General features: G+C 41.4%; 1 protein-coding gene and 1 pseudogene across 4 annotated transcripts in view; both read left to right on the forward strand.

The window, feature by feature from the left end:
• SPAG9 (sperm associated antigen 9) overlaps window positions 1-18,080 on the forward strand; it is a 143,769-nt gene that overhangs the window by 19,717 nt on the left and 105,972 nt on the right. The window lies entirely within an intron of this gene.
• On the forward strand, window positions 13,784-13,911 carry LOC142460289 (U1 spliceosomal RNA; annotated as a pseudogene).

The following is an 18,080-nucleotide window of genomic DNA, read 5'->3' on the forward strand; positions in this document are numbered from 1 at the left end:
CAGTGATCGGCCAGTGGATGCCTGGGTACACATGTAGGCTGAGCAGATGGGAGGGAGTGTGTGAGGATACCCTGAAAATATACAGGCTTGACAGGCTATTTGCACATGGCTATTTACTTTTCCTGCAAATATACCCACAAATGTGCTGGAGCACACAGAGGGCAAAGTAAGGAAAATGTGTCAGAGCAAAAACCTTCCGGGAATGGATTGCTGGGTTTGGGGCCTCAGGACCATAGTCTCAGGGAACACCAAGGCCAATGACACAACATAATACACAAAGACAATGTTCTGTTTCAGCTAGTAGCAGCTGGGCTTTGACAAGCTTGAGACTAGCCATCGAAGTTGCAGCCCTTGGTCTCTCCCTGAACACAGGAAAGAAGAGTGAAGAAAATTGAAGGCGCCTGGAAACAATGAGTCTAATGAGCCACATGAACATCAGGCTTCATGACCTAAGACCAGAGCTGGATGGTGTCTGAATGCCACTACCACCTGTTCTGAAAGGGAGGGATATTAGAGCAACGGTACTCACCTGTGGGTCGTGACCCCTTTGGGGGCATCAAACGACCCTTTGACAGTGGTCATCCGATTTGTAACAGTAGCAAAATTATGGTTATGAAGTAGCAATGAAAATAAGTTTACGGTTGGGGGTCACCACAACATGAGGAATTGTATTGTGGCATGAGGAAGGCTGATTAGAGGGTCCTGGATAGAGGAGAGATAATGCGGAGTAAAGCTCAGTCATAACAAAAGACCAGGTTTGCTGGCCAGATAGAAACCAGTTATTCCCCCAAGACTACTGCCCTCAGTGATCCTGTAAGTCTGGAAGTGAACACAACCCAGGGCTTGTTTTCAGCCCAACGTCTGACAGGTTTCTAGGGGAGCAGTAACACTAGTGAGGTACACACACACACTGCAATGATCGCCAAGGACAACGTCCTGAAGACTTACGACAGAAGGAGTGGAGGCAGTAAAAAGTGGGTCTGGTTTTCATTATGCTGATTGCAATCAATGAGATGAAACAAATTGTTTATAAATTACTACGTGTAAATCTTTACACTTTCACTCAATTCACCAAAAAGTAAAAAATAAAAAGAGGATAAGGAATATATGGCTAATTGTTTCCTTGAACAACTATCTCACCATAAGACCGGAAGAACTTGATGGTGCCTGGGTACTATTTCTAAACATTATAATCAAATGCTTGAATACTTGAATAGAAGAATGTTAATTAAAAGGGGAGATGCAGAACAGAATTTAAAATTCTCATGAATTCTAGATGTACTGGAGTTACGGAGGGTGATTAACCCTTGAAACTATTATGATAGTCTTTGAATCCTAAGCCAACATTATCTCTTCAAGTCATCTTAAGATGAAATCGTTTAGCTAAGCTAGTCAAAAAAGACATGCCTTTTTTGAAGGACGTTAATAGGTTGTAATACAGGTGAAAATACTCAGGATATAGTTTAATCAGTATATGCTACACAGTGCTTTCCGGACTACTAATGCCCAAGGGGTATGCTACTGCACTGTAAGCCTCAACCCAAAGCACTCAGCTCAAAGTGGGTGAATCCGAGACCACAGTTGTTGGGTTTAAGTGCCCAGAGGTGCCCCACTCCACCAGCCAGTTCCCGTCCCAGTGCACTCAGCTTTAGGCGCTCTGTGGGCTGGGAAGTCCACCACCACTCGCTCTCATGCTCTGGCTCCTGCCGCTCCTCTGCCACCCCACCAGTGTCACAGCTACCCTCTAGATCAAGGAGGTGCACTGTGCAGGGGTCTCAAGGTCACGGGACGCACTCCACTCCTGGCTCTTGCCAGTAGTGAGATTCCCCCTCCTCCCCCTCCTCCTCCTCCCCCTCCTCCTCCCCCTCCTCCTCCTCCCCCTCCTCCTCCCCCTCCTCCTCCTCCCCCTCCTCCTCCCCCTCCTCCTCCCCCTCCTCCTCCCCCTCCTCCCCCTCTTCCCCCTCTTCCCCCTCCTCCCCCTCTTCCCCCTCTTCCCCCTCTTCCCCCTCTTCCCCCTCTTCCTCCTCCTCCTCCTCCTCCTCCTCAGCGGGCTCATTTTATACCAGCAGGATGGCAATCCAATGACCCCTGTTTGTAAATACTCAACAGGTGAATCCTGTCTGTCTTCCCCAAGCAGGAAAAGGTTGTTTGATGGGAGTTCGGCGATTCTGGCTAGAAGAGCCCCGTGAAATAAGTCACTGCCCCTGTGCACCCCTGTATTCTAGGATCAGCTCATGAGAAGTAGCCAATGAATACATGAATGGGTAACTAAAACTGTCTTCAACCATCTTCATTGCATCACGTTTTCCACTCTATAAATTGGCTGTCACACTGGGCCTAGATTTCCACGAACATCTGATCCGATCACTTCCATACTTAAGCACATTGTAATGGCTCTTCCTAGCGTTCTTAAAGTGCCTTAACATGCTAACATCTGTCTAAGGCAGTGGTTCTCAATCTGTGGGTAAAGACCCCTTTGGAGGTCGAACAACCCTTTCACAGGGGTCGCCCGATTCATATCAGTTGCAAAATGACAGTTATGAAGTAGCTACGAAAATAGTTTTTTGGTGGGGGGTGATCACAACATGAGGAACTGTATGAGAGGGTCGTGGCATGAGGAAGATGAGAACCGTTGGAGGCCTTGTGATCTGGCAGCTCCTTATCTTGTTAGCCTCATCTTTTCCAGCTCAGGTCTTACTGAAACCTGTTGGTGTGTTTTGCAAAAAATGCTTCCTCTTTGCTTAGCATTCTCTTTCACTCCCGTGGTCTGCCTAACTTTTCTCATCTTTCAAGATTCAGTGGTGGAATGCCTTTTATGAGCTCCCAAGTCCAAGTTATGCCTGGCTTATATCTTGCCAGGACCCTCTCCTAGTACTTTCAATGGTTTATAAAACTAGCCTATTGCTTTTATTCCCCAACTAAATTATTGTAATACCACAGATTTCTAGTAAGTATTTGTTGGTTGATTGCTTGGAAGAATGAGTGGGTGGCTGAGTGGGTAGATGAACTGAGGGACAGACAGCTTGATGGACAAATATGCTAAAGGTCAAATTATTAAACCTAACTATTTATAGTTCTCTTTTGTGCATTCAAGTTATTGTTCTTACTATTGGTGAAAAGTTCCAAAAGTTTCTCCAGTAAGTCCTTTGATTTTTACATGTAGGAGAACTAAACGCCCTGGTCCAGGACCAGAATAGTTAGGGCCCCCAGACTATAAATAGTCCAGGACCCCACCCAAGAGGAGCTCATAGTCCTGTGGAGGAGGCAGCTTTATGTCAGTGTTCTAAAGCAGTATGGACAAGGTGCTAAATGGATAACTCGACTTGAGGGATTGGTTCTGAAAGGAAAATGCTCAGAGTAGAACTGCCCCGTAGGATTTCCAAGACTAAATCTGTACAAAAGCAGACTGCCACATCTTTCTCGGCAGAACAGCTAGTGGGTCTTTTAGTTAGTAGCTTTAATCATGGTGCCACCAGTGCTTCTGGGAGAATCGGTGGCACTTTAACAGAGTCATGTGCCACAAAGCTAAAGGAGGAGAGGACTGAAAATCTGGCACTTTTTTTAGAGAACTACAGAGACATTTTTATATTTAAGTAGTGACTTAATTTCCATCCATGTGGTTTGTTTGTTTGTTTTTTAAATGGGAAAGTTTCTCTGCCATATGTAGGTACTCAGCTACCACAACCAACTCTGCAGAAAGGAGTCACAGTAGAAGGTCCTGGGTAGAATTTGAGGAAAACTGTGGAGCATAATACCGAGTCCCACAAAAGACCAACCACATTGGTCAGGTAGAGGACGATGGAACGCCTGAGACTGTGGACCTTACTTAACCGTAGGCTGACTCAAAGTTCAGCCAAATGAGAGCTCCGTAAGGGAACACTCACACTAGCAGGCAGGCGCACACAGTATCCAGCAGTTGAGATCAAAAGGGCAGCATTTTCCAAGGGCCAAGTTCAGAAGGACTAGAGGGAAGAAGAAATAGAAACAGGAAATAGAAAGATAGGGATAAATGATTCTTCATTGAAGGGATTACAGTCAATAAAATAACACAAAATGGGAATGAACTGTTGACTGTACAACTGATAATCTGCTACAGGCTCTGTAAACCTTCGCCTTATTTACATCAAAACATTTTCAAAGTTTCCTTAAGTATTTTATTCTTTATGCTTACCACATATACTCGTGTATAAGCCAAGTTTTTCTGCACATTTTTAGTGAAGTTTCTGTGGTAAAATTAGGTGCCTCGGCTGATAGTCGGGTCGGCTTATACTCGAGTATAATCGGTATATTGTAAATGGAATTGTTTTTCTTGATTTCACTTTCAGCGTGTTCATTACAAGTGTTTAGAAGTAAAGTTTACAACAGATTTTATACCCTTCTACGGTCTCTTTTTGTGTGGATTCTTTAACATTTTTTATACAAGATGACAAGATCATGTCACTTGCAATTAGAGAGTTTTAATTCGTCCTTTCCAATATGAGTGCTTTTTATCTTATTCTCTTGCCTCATTATTCTGGCGAGGACCTCTAACACAATGTTGAGTAGAGAAGAGGAAGGTTGACATTTTGTTTTGTGCTTTATCATAGGAGGAAAGATTTCAGTGTTTTACCATTAAGAATGAATATAGCAATGAGTTTTTTGTAGATGCCTTTTATGAGAGTGAGGGAATTCCTTTCAATTCCTTCTTTGTTAGTTGTTTTCTCATGAAAGGATGCTGGCATTTTTTTTTTTTTTTGGTCAAATGCTTTTCTGCATCTGTTGAGATCGTCATGTGGTTTTTGCCTCTACCACTGTTTTTTCCCCCAGTGCTGTTCAGATATATTTTTAGATTCGGGTGTTGTTTTTGTTTTAAACATGGAAAAGAGTTATGGATTTTTTTGACAAGTATAATCTTATAACTCAAAATAATTTCTAATATTTTAAAATTAATCTCCAAAAAGGCATATGTGTTTACCTGATAATTAAAATTTTATTTGAAAAGCTGAAATAATGTCTCCATTCCCTCTTTGATAGAAGAGTCAGGGAAGGCCATTGGGGACATACTATTTCAATGTTGTGGTTTATTAGAGGGAGATCTACTGGAATAGAGCATTTCAGTCAGCAGGAATGAGTTGCTAAGGTAGTCCAGTCCTGAAGAAGGGAGGCAGCCACCCTAGGAGAAGAGAGTGGCAGGAGATGAGATGGGAGAGGCACCTAACAACTGAAAGCCCCGAGGAGGATAGTTGTAGTTGACATACATGAGTTCTCCTTGAGTCAGAATTGACTTGAGAGCAACTGATTTTTATTCTAGGGGGAAGCCATGAATGATCACTAATCAAAGTAGAAGAGAAAAAAAAGCCCATGTTTTTTATTGTTGTAAAAATAAATATGGGGCGGGGGAGTGAGGGGATCAAGGGAAGCTTATCAAGGAGTTCAAGAAGAAAGAAAATGTTTCGAAACTGATTGTAGTAGCAGTTGTACAATACTGCTCGATGTGATTGAACTGTGGAATGTTTTATCTGTAAAAGGTCCCAATAAAATGGTGTGTGTGTATATGTATATATATATATATATATATATATATATATATATAAAACATTTGCCAATTCTGTGGCTTTTACATCAGTTGCATCGATGTCTTGCACTCATCACCATTGGTTGCCAAGTTTTCAGTCTGTCGGCATAAACAAATTCAATATTTCTTAAATAAGGACTTGCCTTTCCTTTTCCCTCATGCTCCCTCGGTAACCACGTTGATTTCTATAAGTTTGTCTATTCTAGACATTTCATATACATGAGATCTTATAATGTTTGTTGATTTGTCGCACACATTTTTAAAATTTTAAAGTTTTGTCATTTTACAGATCTTTTCGAAGACCTGACTTCTAGTTTTTCAGATTTTATTTATTTTCTTGTTATTTTTTATTTTATTTCTTCTCTGATCTTTGTTACTTCTTTTTTACTGGCAGATTTAGGCTTAGTTTGTAGAGATAGCCTGTTGATTCCAGATCTTCTTTTCATGTAGAGTTTATGTTTGGATGTGTTGTACTTTCATTTTCATTTGAATACAAGGAAGATAAAAAAAAGAATGAATGTGTTTAAAGTGCAGTGCTGGCAGAGATATTTAAAGTACTATGGACTGCCAAAAGGACTAACAAATATGCCTTGGAAGAAATATGGCCAAGCGTGCCCCTTAAAGAAAGGCAAGGATGTGGGGAGGCTTTGTTTTACAGACAGACTTGGGACATGTCAGGAGAGACTAGTCCCTAGACCAAGGATGCCATGTTTGGTAGGGTAGAGGGACAGCAGGGGGCAGGAGGAAGGACCTCATCGACAGGAATCTGACACAGTGGCTGCAACAATGGGCTCGAGCCTAGGACAGCCGTGCGATGGCACAGGACCAGGCAGTGCCTGTTCTGTCGTGCATGAGGCTGCTCCTGGGTGGAACTGACTCGATGGCACCTAAGAAACTTGTGCTTCTCCTTTTGTTTCTTTGACCGATTGGTAGTTTAATAGTGCGTTTAATTTCTATATGCTTGTGCATTTTTACACACAAAAATGCTGATTGCTACTAATAACAATGAAAACAAAATTATTTTCTATATCAAAGAAATTTCTTCTATTTCTCTTTATGTTACTTATTTTCCACTTTCAACATTATTTTCCTAAATTGAAGTCATAAAACAAAAACCTCAAAATCTTCAAATTAAAACATTCAGGAAAATCATACTTCTAAAAATATATTTCTGCTAAACCCTACTATGATCCCCTCCACTACAAATCCTCTCTAAGTCTAAATTGGGATAAGATCAAATGGATTTGTTGAGGTTTTATTGGTTCCAAGATTTATTTAGTCATTGTAACTAATTTCATTCTGATAATTTTATCTTTTTAAATTTACATGACAATTAGTTACATTGCATTTGTATGCCAATTAATAGAACAGAAGAGGGCTCAAGTCCAAACTAAAGACTTGGGGCTCTTTATAGAATTTAACTCACGAAATTAATAAGAAGCTAATAGTGCTGTTCTGTTTTTAATGAAAAAGTCTAAATAACTATAGTATTAGAAGAAGTTACTCTTTTTTTTTAATTGAAAAAGTTTATGTTTAGCATTAGCCAGCTGGGCTCACTTTAGATGATTCCAATTTTGTTGGCAACATCTAAAGCGTCATAGTCAGGAGCCAGTCGAACATATGCCTTCTTCTCCCTGTCGGGCCTGATCAAGGTGTTGACCTTGGCTATGTCAATGTCATAGAGCTTCTTCACAGCCTGTTTGATCTGCTGTTTGTTGGCCTTGACATCCACAATGAACACAAGTGTATTGTTATCTTCGATCTTCTTCATGGCAGACTCTGTAGTCAAGGGGAACTTGATGATGGCATAATGGTCCAGCTTACTTCTCGTGGGGTGCTCTTCCGAGGGTATTTGGGCTGCCTTCTTAGTCTCAAGGTCTTGGGCCGCTGGAAGGTGGGTGACGTGTGGATCTTTTTTTTTTTTTTTTTTTTGTGGCTGTGGATGCCTTTCAGCATGGCCTTCTTGGCTTTTAAAGCCTTTGCTTTGGCTTCCGTTTTGGGAGGGGCAGGAGCTTCCTTTTCGCCTTCGGTGCCATCTTCGTGAAAAAGGCAGAAGAAGTTACTCTTGAGAGCTTCTGGAGTTAAAATACTAAAATGGTCCTACTTCTATACACATTTAGCTTCCTCTACTACGAGAAATAAATTTCTGTTTGCTAAAGCCAATCACTTGGGATATCTATCATGGCAGTACTAGATTTTGTAAACAGTATAAAAATAGCATCTAGAATTCTTCCTGGTAGAGATAACTGACTATTAGCAACTTGATAAATTTTTTCAGGTATTTAAAAATTTTTTTTATTTTAATAAATCATTTTACTAGGGGCTCCTACACCTCTTATCACAATCCATACATCCATTGTATCAAACACATATGTACATATGTTGCCATCATCATTTCCAAAACATTTTGTGTCTACTTGAGCTCTTGGTATCATGAGATATCTATTTTGAAACTTGATTTTGTTCTTAACTTCCAAGATACCATGGGTGTCTTGCCTTGTTCATACAGAGCAGTAAGATCATAGCCACTCGGATGTCCACACCTCAAGGGCAGTTCTGAAGTCAAGCTTGGTTCATGTTTGGGTTCACCTGTTCTTTCTGACTAATCATCACATTGGGGAGAATGCTCCACCACCTGGTGGAATGTTCCCAAAATAGCTACCGTATATACTCGAACATAAGCCAACCTGAGTATAAGCCAAGGTACCTAATTATTACCTGGGAGACCAGAAAAACGGATTAACTTGAGTATAAGCCTAGGGTGGAAAATGCAGAAGCTATTGGTGAGTTTCAATAATAAAAACAAATGAAAATAAAATTACTAAAAATTGAGGCATCAGTGGGGTAATGTATTTAAATATTTATTTTAAATAGAAAACAAATAAAAGGACAAGTCATTTAACATTAGTAAACCAGCACAGCAAGTGGAAAATAGAGTCAACAAAAGCAATAAGGTATCCACAATGATACGTTAAGAGTACTATTCCCTGAGCTCAATCAGCAACCAAACTAAATGTAAAGAGTGAAAATCCTTCAAAACTGGATTCCTCATCATCATCTGTATCCCAGTGCAGAGCTTCAGCTGGTGTGAGGTCATCATAGACACTGTCCTCACTGAGATCGCTGTCATCACTATCACTGCTGTCATTTTCATACAACGTGCAGTCTTCACTGCCGTCCATAGCATTACTAATACCACATTTCTGGAAGGCACGTCGCACCATGTCTTCTGGAATGTCTTCCCATGCATCTCGAACCCACTTTGCTATTAACTCTATGTCAGGCTTCATGAAATGTCCTCCTTTTGTTAGTTGGGATTGACCAGATGACATCCATTCATGCTACATCCTTCACACACAGTCTTTAAAAGGCTTATTCAAAGATACATCCAGAGGCTGCAGTACAGATATAAGCCCACCTGGAATAACGGCTAAAGTAACTTTACTAGATTTTGCCAAATTTTTTATGTCATCCGATAGGTGGACTCTGAACATGTCCCAAACAAGTAACGATGGCTTTTTCTTTAAGGCTGCTCCTGGTCGTCGGTTCCAAATTTCTTCCAGCCATTTTTTGTTCCGTTTTCATCCATCCAGCCTTTAACATGTGTACACACAGTAATTCTTGGTGGGAAATTGATCTTTTTAGGCAAGGTCTTTCTTTTCAAAATAATGACAGGACACAGCTTAGTTCCATTAGCCAAACATGATAGAACAACCGTAAAGTGTTTTTTTTTTTTCATTTCCTGTGGTTTTGAGAAAAATGTTTTTTTTCTCCTAAACTTGCCACAATTCTGTTGCTTGGAAGATCAAAAGTCATGGCAGTTTCATCCACATTCCCAATATCTGCCAGGTCATAATTATAAATCCTTCTTTGTTTTATAATAAATGACTGGAATGACATAAATTTTTCTTCAAGGTCTTGTGGTAATTTCTGGGAAATCTTTGTTCTTTGTCTCAAACACAGTAGGCCAAACCTATTCATGAAGCGGGTACACCCTCCTGCTGACGCAGTAAAATTTTCAATGCCTGGTGCTTTATATTTGTCATCCTTAGCTATTTGTAGAGCACATGTGTTCCCTTGTGTGTTACGCAGTAACCAATTTGATGACACTCCATAACCCATTTATGCAATCCACTTTCTAGAGCCCCATAAAAAGACGTTAAACCATGATGAGCTTTTTTAGCTTTTGGAATCTGTTCCAAGTCAGCTTTCATTTTCCACCATTCCCTCACTTGCTTTTCTAGTCATCACAGAATTCCCTACTTGCAATACTGTTATTGCTCTCTTCTGCTCTTGACACAACCTTCATTTTGAAACCAGCCTCATATGACCAGCGTTTTTGTTTTGGTTTCAAGAGTATCCATTTCTAATAGGATAAGAAAATAAGATTTTGAAAGAGAACTTTAATGGTAATGACCCCCACCCCCACCCTTGCCCCACGATGTGTTAGCCCGGAGGGGGTGTGTCTGTGCTGGTGGGGGATGCAGGATGTGAATTAACACAGAGACCAAAGAAAATAATGTGAAAATATATCTAATTATAGAGTAAATTTATTTTTAATTAAGTAAAAGATTTCTCCCTAAGTAAAAGAAACAGAAGTATAAAGTTACTTTCATTCCCTCCACCCTCGTTATTACTTCACTTCATAGAATTACCTTTCTGTGAATTTGTTATACATTCTTCTTTTAAAAAATCATTTTATTGGGGGCTTATACAACTCTTATAACAATATATACTTACATACATACATATATTGTGTCCAGCACATTTGTACATTGGTTGCCATCATCATTCTGAAAACATTTGCTTTCTATTTGAGCTCTTGGCATCAGCACCTCATTTCCCCCCTCCCTCCCCTACCCTCACCCATTACATATTCTTCTGTTTAATGTTTTAAAACATCTACCTACCTACTATGTACAGTATAACTATGAGTGATGAAATTCTTCCTCCCCTTCCAGTAAACACTTTCACATTTCATACAATTTTGCAGTTTGTTTTTTTCACATTGTTTTTCGCCGATGTATATTTTATCTTATGACCATTACCACTATTCATTGTTCTATTCTTTTAAAATGGGACTGTTTCCTATGTTACTAGAGCATGTACTGGAAACATTGCTCTAGCAGCATCCTTTGTATATTCAAGGGTTTCTCGAAGGTATATACTTCAGAAACCAGGTACTGGGTTTTAGGTTATATATATTTACAAACAACTAGATATGGTCAAATTGCTTGTCAAAGGGGTATCTTTGCCAAAACTTGGCACTATTAGACTTTTTGGTTTCTTTTGCCAATCTTATGTATGTGAAATGATCTTTTGTTTAATTTGCTTTTACCAGATAAGTAGTGTGGTCCAGCATATTTTTCTGTGTTTATTGTTTGTTTTCCTCCTCTCTGAATGGCCTCTTCTGTTTCATTCACCTATACCTGGAACTATAGAACTATACCTGAATTATACTTCATAGTTGGTTGTGTTTTTTTAAAAAATATTTTATTATTTTTATATTTTTAATCATTTTATTAGGGGCTCATACAACTCTTATCACAATCCATACAGACATCAATTGTGTAAAGCACATTTGTACAATCATTGCCCTCATCATTCTCAAAACATTTGCTCTCCACCTAAGCCCCTGGCATCAGTTCCTCATTTTCTCCCCTTTCTCTCCGTTCCCCCTTCCCTCATGAACCCTTGATAATTTATAAATTATTATTTTGTCATATCTTGCCCTGTCCAACATCTCCCTTCACCCACTTTTCTGTTGTCCGTCCCCCAGGGAGGAGGTCACATGTAGAGCCTTGTAATCAGTTCCCCCTTTCCAACCCACTCTCCCTCTACTCTACCAGTATTGCCCCTCACACCACTGGTCCTGAAGGGATCATCTGCCCTGGATTCCCTGTGTTTCCAGTTCCTATCTGTACCAGTGTCCATCCTCTGGTCTAGCCAGACTTGCAAGGTAGAATTCGGATCATGATAGTGGGGGTGGAATAGTGGAAGCATGTAGGAACTAGAGGAAACTTGTATGTTTCATCATTGCTACATCGCACCCTGACTGGCTTGTCTCCTCCCTGAGCCCCTACAGTAAGGGGATGTCCAGTGGCCTACAAATGGGCTTTGGGTTGCCACTCCACACTCCCTGCCTCATTCACTATAAGATTTTTTGTTCTGATGATGCCTGATACCTTAGCCCTTCGACACCTTGTGATCACCTCATGGTATGCTTCTTCCATGTGGGCTTCATTGCTTCTGAGCTAGATGGCCGCTTGTTTACCTTCAAGCCTTTAAGACCCCAGACACTATATCTTTTGATAGCCGTATACCATCAGCTTTCTTCACCACATTTGCTTATTCACCCGCTTTGTCTTAAGCGGTTGTGTTAGGAAAGTGAGCATCATAGAATGCCAATTTAATAGAAGAAATTATTCTTGCATTGAGGGAATACTTGAGTGGAAGTCCAATGTCCTGCTACTTTAATAATACTAAACCTATAAATATATGCACATAGATCTATTTCCACATCCTTATATATAAATGTATTTGCATATGTACATGCCTTTATCTAGACCTCTATAAATGCCCTTTGCCTTCTAGCTCTTTCCTCTATTTCCTTTGACTTTCCTTCTGTCCCACTATCATGCTCCGTTCCCACCTGGGTTTCAGCAATTCGTTTTGGTTACATTACCCTTGATCATGCCCATCCGGGCCTCCCACACCCTCCTCACCACCGATTTGGATCTCGTTCCCTTGTCCCTGGGTTTGTTAACACCACTACCTTTCCCCCCACCTCCCCATTTCCCATGTTCCCCCGGAACTGTTGGTCCCATTGTTTTCTCCTCCAGATGGTTCATCCAGCCTATCTTATTTAGACAGACCTGCGGAGATAATAACATGCACAAAAACAAGGCAGAGCAAAACCAAGCAACAAACCAATGACAAAATAAAACACAACAAGAAAGAAAAGTTTGTAGTTAGTTCAAGGACTCTGTGGCCTTTAGGCGTGTTCTCTAGTCTAGTCTGTTGGGGCACCATGCCCTGACCCCAAAGTCCACCTTCAGCATTCCCTGGGGACTTTGCCACTCCATTCCCTTGCTGTTCTGTTGCACCCCCTTCGTGTTTCGCCTCGGTGTGGTGGGATCAGATCGGGTGCAATTCCCACACTGTGTCTCCAGTGTTGTTCTCTTTAGGGCTATGGGTCAGTGAGGGGTGTCATGTCTCATAGTGGGGCCGGCCATGTGGTCCTCTCTGTGGACTGGCTGCTCTAATTGGGAACATCGTCCTCATGGCCTGGTGGACCAGGATGTGGTTCATTCTCTCCTCCTTTACCTTCATCTGCTTCCCTGTGGTCCAATCAGATATGACCCTCTCCGGGAGCTGCAGATTCAATGCCGTCCTTTGAAATAAATTCTTCTGGGGCGAGGGGCAGGTGTCCATGTAGTAGTTGCAATTGGGGCGGGCCCCCCATATTTAATCGTTTTACTGGACGCTTGTACAAGTCTTATCACAATTCATACATACATCCATTGTGTCAAGCACATTTGTACATTTGTTGCCCTCATCATTCTCAAAACATTTGCTTTCTTCTTGAGTCCTTGCTATCAGCTCCTCATTTTTCCCCTCCCTTCCCCGTCCCTTTCCCTCATGGACCCATTGATAATTGATAAATTATTCTTATTTTGTCATATCTTACACTGCCCTATGTCTCCCTTCACCCACTTTCTTGTTGTCCGTCTCCCAGGGAGGGGGGTGTTATATGTAGATCCTTGTGATCGGTTCCCCTTTTCTACCCTACCTTTCCTCCACCCTCCTGGTATCGCCACTCTCACACTGGTCCTGAAGGGTTCATCTGTCTTGGATTCCCTGTGTTTCCAGTTCCTATCGTTACCAGTGCACATTCTCTGGTCTAGCTGGATTTGTAAGGCAGACTTGGGATCATAGTAGTGGGGGGGTGGGGGGGAAGAACTAGAGGAGAGTTGCATGTTTCATCGTTGCTACCCTGCTTCCTGACTGGCTCGCCTCCTCCCCGACCTCACAGTTGTTGTATAGTATTCCATTTTACCAAGGGAACTGCATGGAAACGGGGGCTGCACCTCATTCATGGGAAAATCCCATTCTCTTTCTTTGTGTTTTCCCACGAATGTTTTGAGTCTCCTCATTGATCTTCAGTGATTAAAAAGATTATTATTGGGGGAAAAGATGAGGAAATCTGTTTTTTAAGAGACTTAAGAGATGCTTACCTGGCAGGGGAGATACCATGATCACAAAGGTGGTTTTCCCAGGGCGAGGCTTATCCATTGCACTCCGGGTGTGCTGACCCCTGCGATTTCCCCAAATGTGGGAAACTCGACTGCACAAAAAAAAAAAAAAAAGAGAGAGAGAGAGAGAGACTTAAGAGATATGTGATTCAATGGTAATGTTTGAGCCTGATTTGGATCCTGGTCGTAAACACATTTGTGAGACAACCAGGGAAATCTAAATACTGCTTGATATTTCCTGTTCTTTCATTATGAATTAGAACAGTGGTTCTCAACCTTCCTAGTGCTGTGACTCTTTAATATAGTTCATATATTATGGTGACCCCCAAACCGTAAAATTATTTTTGTTGCTACTTCACAACTGTAATTTTGCTACTGTTATGAATCAGGTGACCCCTAAAGGGGGTCACGACCCACAGGTTGAGAACCTCTGAGTTAGAAGAAGGTGCTACTGTCAGGTGTCATTGAGTCACTCCGACCCAGTGAGACGCTGTGTACAACAGAAAGAAGCACTGCCTGGTTCTGTTCTATGCTTGAGCCTATTGCCGCAGCCCTGTGTCAGTCCATCTCCTAGAAGGCCTTTTCCCTGCCTGTCTTTCTCCAGGGACTGGTCTCTCCTAAGCACAAGGGGGTACACCCACACACACAACTCCAGAACCCACCCCCATAAGCTATGTATTTATTTATTTATTTTAACAAAACAACCTTGTCACCGCCATAGTCCTCTCCATTACCCTTAATACATTAGTCAAATCTGTGATTCCATTCTTGGAAACATTTTTAAACTCATCTGTTTGGATGGCTGACAGCACCTCCCTCGTTTTTTTTTTCTTCACCTCTTCTACATAGCCAAATCACTGTCCTTTCATGTCTCTCTTCATTCGTGTAAACAAAAAGAAGTTGTACGGAGCAAGGTCAAGTGAGTCCGGTGTGTGGGGCAAGAGAAGTATGCCGTTTTTGCCAGTGCACTGAGATGGATGTGTGAGCAGGTTCATTGTCATGGTGGCTAAACCAGTCTCCCTCTGCCACAAATCAGGCCTCTTTTGTTGCACACTTGTAGGCAATCATTTTAGAACCTCTTTTTTTTTAAATCATTTTATTAGGGGCTCATACAACTCTTATCATAATCCATACATACTAGAGCCTCTTAATAGAAAGCTTGATTAACCGTCTGGCCTGGTGGAATTAACTCCAAATACGCTATCCCCTCACATCAAAAACCAAATGCGTTTTGTCTTGATCTTTGATCTCACCTGATGAGCTTTTTTGGGTAAAGTGACGATGGCATCTTGCACTGGCTTGATTGATGTTTGCTTTGGGGTGGTAAGAATACCCCCATGTCTCATCAGCAGTAATGAACTTGGGAAAAACGTCTGGCTCAATTTGGAACTGTTCTTTCAAAGTTCGGCATGTTTCCACCCAATGCACTTTTTCTTGATCAGTCAACACCCAAGGCACAGATTTCACAGTGACCCTTCTCATTCCCAAATCTTCAGTTAAAATTTGCAGAAATGAGATCCAAGATAGTCCAGAATACTTCAATGGTCTGTTGTCGGTCTTCAAGTGCAAGTGTACAGATTTTGTCGACATTTTTGTCTGATCAAGCGAGTTGCTGGAGTGCTCATGTAGTGGGGAAGATGCATACTAAGGAAGCCCACTGTGCCAAACGCAATTCTGGGTTTTGGGGTACCCCCCCTTGGGTGTAAGATGAAGCTATGACACCCTTGCCTCTAGTGCAATTATTCCTTTAGCTCTAAAAACTCAATTTTTTTAGCTCAGTATTCTAGCTCAATCATTCCTTCTGCTGCATTCATTGCCTAAAGTTTCTTACAAAGGAGAACATCCCCCTTGTAAACTATTTGTTTACCTTAAGATATCATTTATACAAGCAAGGAGGATAGATGTGTGATTCCTCAATGAATATTTTTGTAATGTCCAAGAGTTCTTTCTTGTTCAAACGTCCTGCGCTTGTAAACTAGGATACTTTTCTGGCTTCATGGATGCCATGTCTCGTCTCTGGTTTCTGAGTATATTAATTATTGTTTCCACTAAGCTTCTCTTCTGTTCCCTGCTTTGTTTCCTCAGAGTGCCTATTTTCCGTTAGTTTTGGTCTCTCTTTCAGGTTGGGGCTTCCAGTGCCTGACAACCCTTAATTACCCCTTCATGTTTAAGAGTGGGACACTGAAAAAGGAGGGCCTGCACGCTCTGTGTGCTTGGATGTCGTTTACTGCCTGTTGGAACCCCAGATTTCAACAGCTGATGTTTGTTTGTTTGTTTTGTGAAACTTAAGTTTTTTCAAATGGTAATTTCTTATGGAGGTGAGTAGGTGAGCCTAGTAAAGTACAAGGTGGAACCTGGGTGAGGGCAGGAACAGTCAGGGGGCTCTCTGCAGAACTGTTCAGCGGACAGACTCTCTGTTACTGTGATGATGGTGTATTGCTATGAATCTAGATGTTATACCACTAAGTATTTTGAAAACCAGTAGGTATTTCTGCTTCACCATAGTGAACAGGTTTCAGAAGAGCTTCCAAGGCTTGCTGATCAACCTCTGAAAGTTACCCATTATTTTTCACTGAATATTGCCCAACACTTCAGTTTGCTTACTTTGGATGTACTGTCAGGAAGAGACTGGTTTCACGAGAAGTGCATCATGTTTGATCTTGTAGAAGGCTAGGGAACCTTTCATTGTGATGGATTGACACTGGCCATGACATTGGACTCATGCATACCAGCGATCGTGAGGATGGTACAGAAGTCGCCAGTGTATTGTTACATACATGGAGTTGCCATGACTCATACGGGCTTTCACTTCCTTATTCTCTTCAGCTTGTCACCTGGCTTTGTTTGCTATCTTGTAGTCTGCACTCTCTCTAGACCCATCCCCGTCTTTACCCCTCCAGAAAGGACACCTCCTATCTCTGAGGTAGATGCCCAAGGAAGGCCAACTGACAGCTCTAGGATAGGACCAAGACCTAGTGGAGATATTACTGGTGCTGATTTTAGGCCTGCACGTGGCCCCACTGTTTTCAGATCATCCACATCGCAGTACCATTCGGTGGCTATTATTTAGTGTTCTTTACTGCGAAATAATCAAACTTGTCTCTTGATAAACACGTCAGTTGTTTTCCAGATTTCAACTATTATAAATAGCACTTGTGACTGTCCTCATACATGGCCCTTTACACATATCAGGGGGCAGTCCCTCCAAAAAAACTGGAGAAAAGCTCTCCTCGGCCAGCATGGAGCAACTGACTCTGAGTCAGTGCACCCAGTGGCGTTGCCTGGGAAGGTGCTCTCTGCTCACAGTGAATTTTTTTAAAAGCAGTTACACTCGAAACTCAGTTTTCTGTGATGGCCGATTTAAGAGAACAGTGCCTGGCTATGAAATTTTGTTTCCTGCCTGGGAATAATGCCACAAAACTATTGTGATGTTGAAAACAGCTTACAAAGACAGTGCTATGGGAAAATCTCAAGTGTACGAGTGGTTTTCTCATTTCAAAAAAGGTGAAATGTTGATTGATGATAAACCTCATTCTGAATGACCATTAACTTCCAAAACAGACAAAGATGTCTATGTGTGGTGCATTTGGAGTTCATTCCACCAAGTCAAACTGTTAATCAAGCTTTGTATTAAGTGTCTAAAAATATTACCTAACAGTATGTGACAATAAAGGCCTGATTTGTGGCAGAGGGGGACTGGTTTTGCCACCATGACAACGCACCTGCTCACACATCCATCTCAGTGAGCCAGTTTCTGGCAGAAAACAGCATGGTTCTCCTGCCCCACACACCTTACTCACCTGACTTAGCTCCCTGTGACTTCTTTTTGTTTTTGTGAATGAAGGACATAAAAGAGCAGCGATTTGACTATGTAGAAAAGGTGAAGAAAAAAACGAGGGAAATGCTGTCAGCCATCCAAACAGATGAGTTTGAAAATCATTTCCAAGAATGAAATCGCAGATTTGATGTATGTATCAAGTGCAATGGAGAGTGCTTTGAAGGTGATAAGGTTGTTTTATTTAAAAACTTAAATAAGTGGCTTGGTGGGTGAGATTCTGGTATTTTGGGGTACCCCCTCCTATGTATTTTTAATGACAGGGAGCTCTTAGTAAAACCATTGGTACATTCACTAGTGACACTAATAGCCCTATTCTAGGTTTTGTTTTTAATGTGATATGATAGAACTATTCAAACATTAGAAAAGATTAGTATTATGAACTCTTATGGACATTATTGCTCATCTTTAATAGTTAACAAGTAGCCAACATCAC

Source organism: Tenrec ecaudatus, chromosome 10 (genome assembly GCF_050624435.1).
Source record: "Tenrec ecaudatus isolate mTenEca1 chromosome 10, mTenEca1.hap1, whole genome shotgun sequence".
NCBI classification, from domain to species: Eukaryota; Metazoa; Chordata; class Mammalia; order Afrosoricida; family Tenrecidae; genus Tenrec; species Tenrec ecaudatus.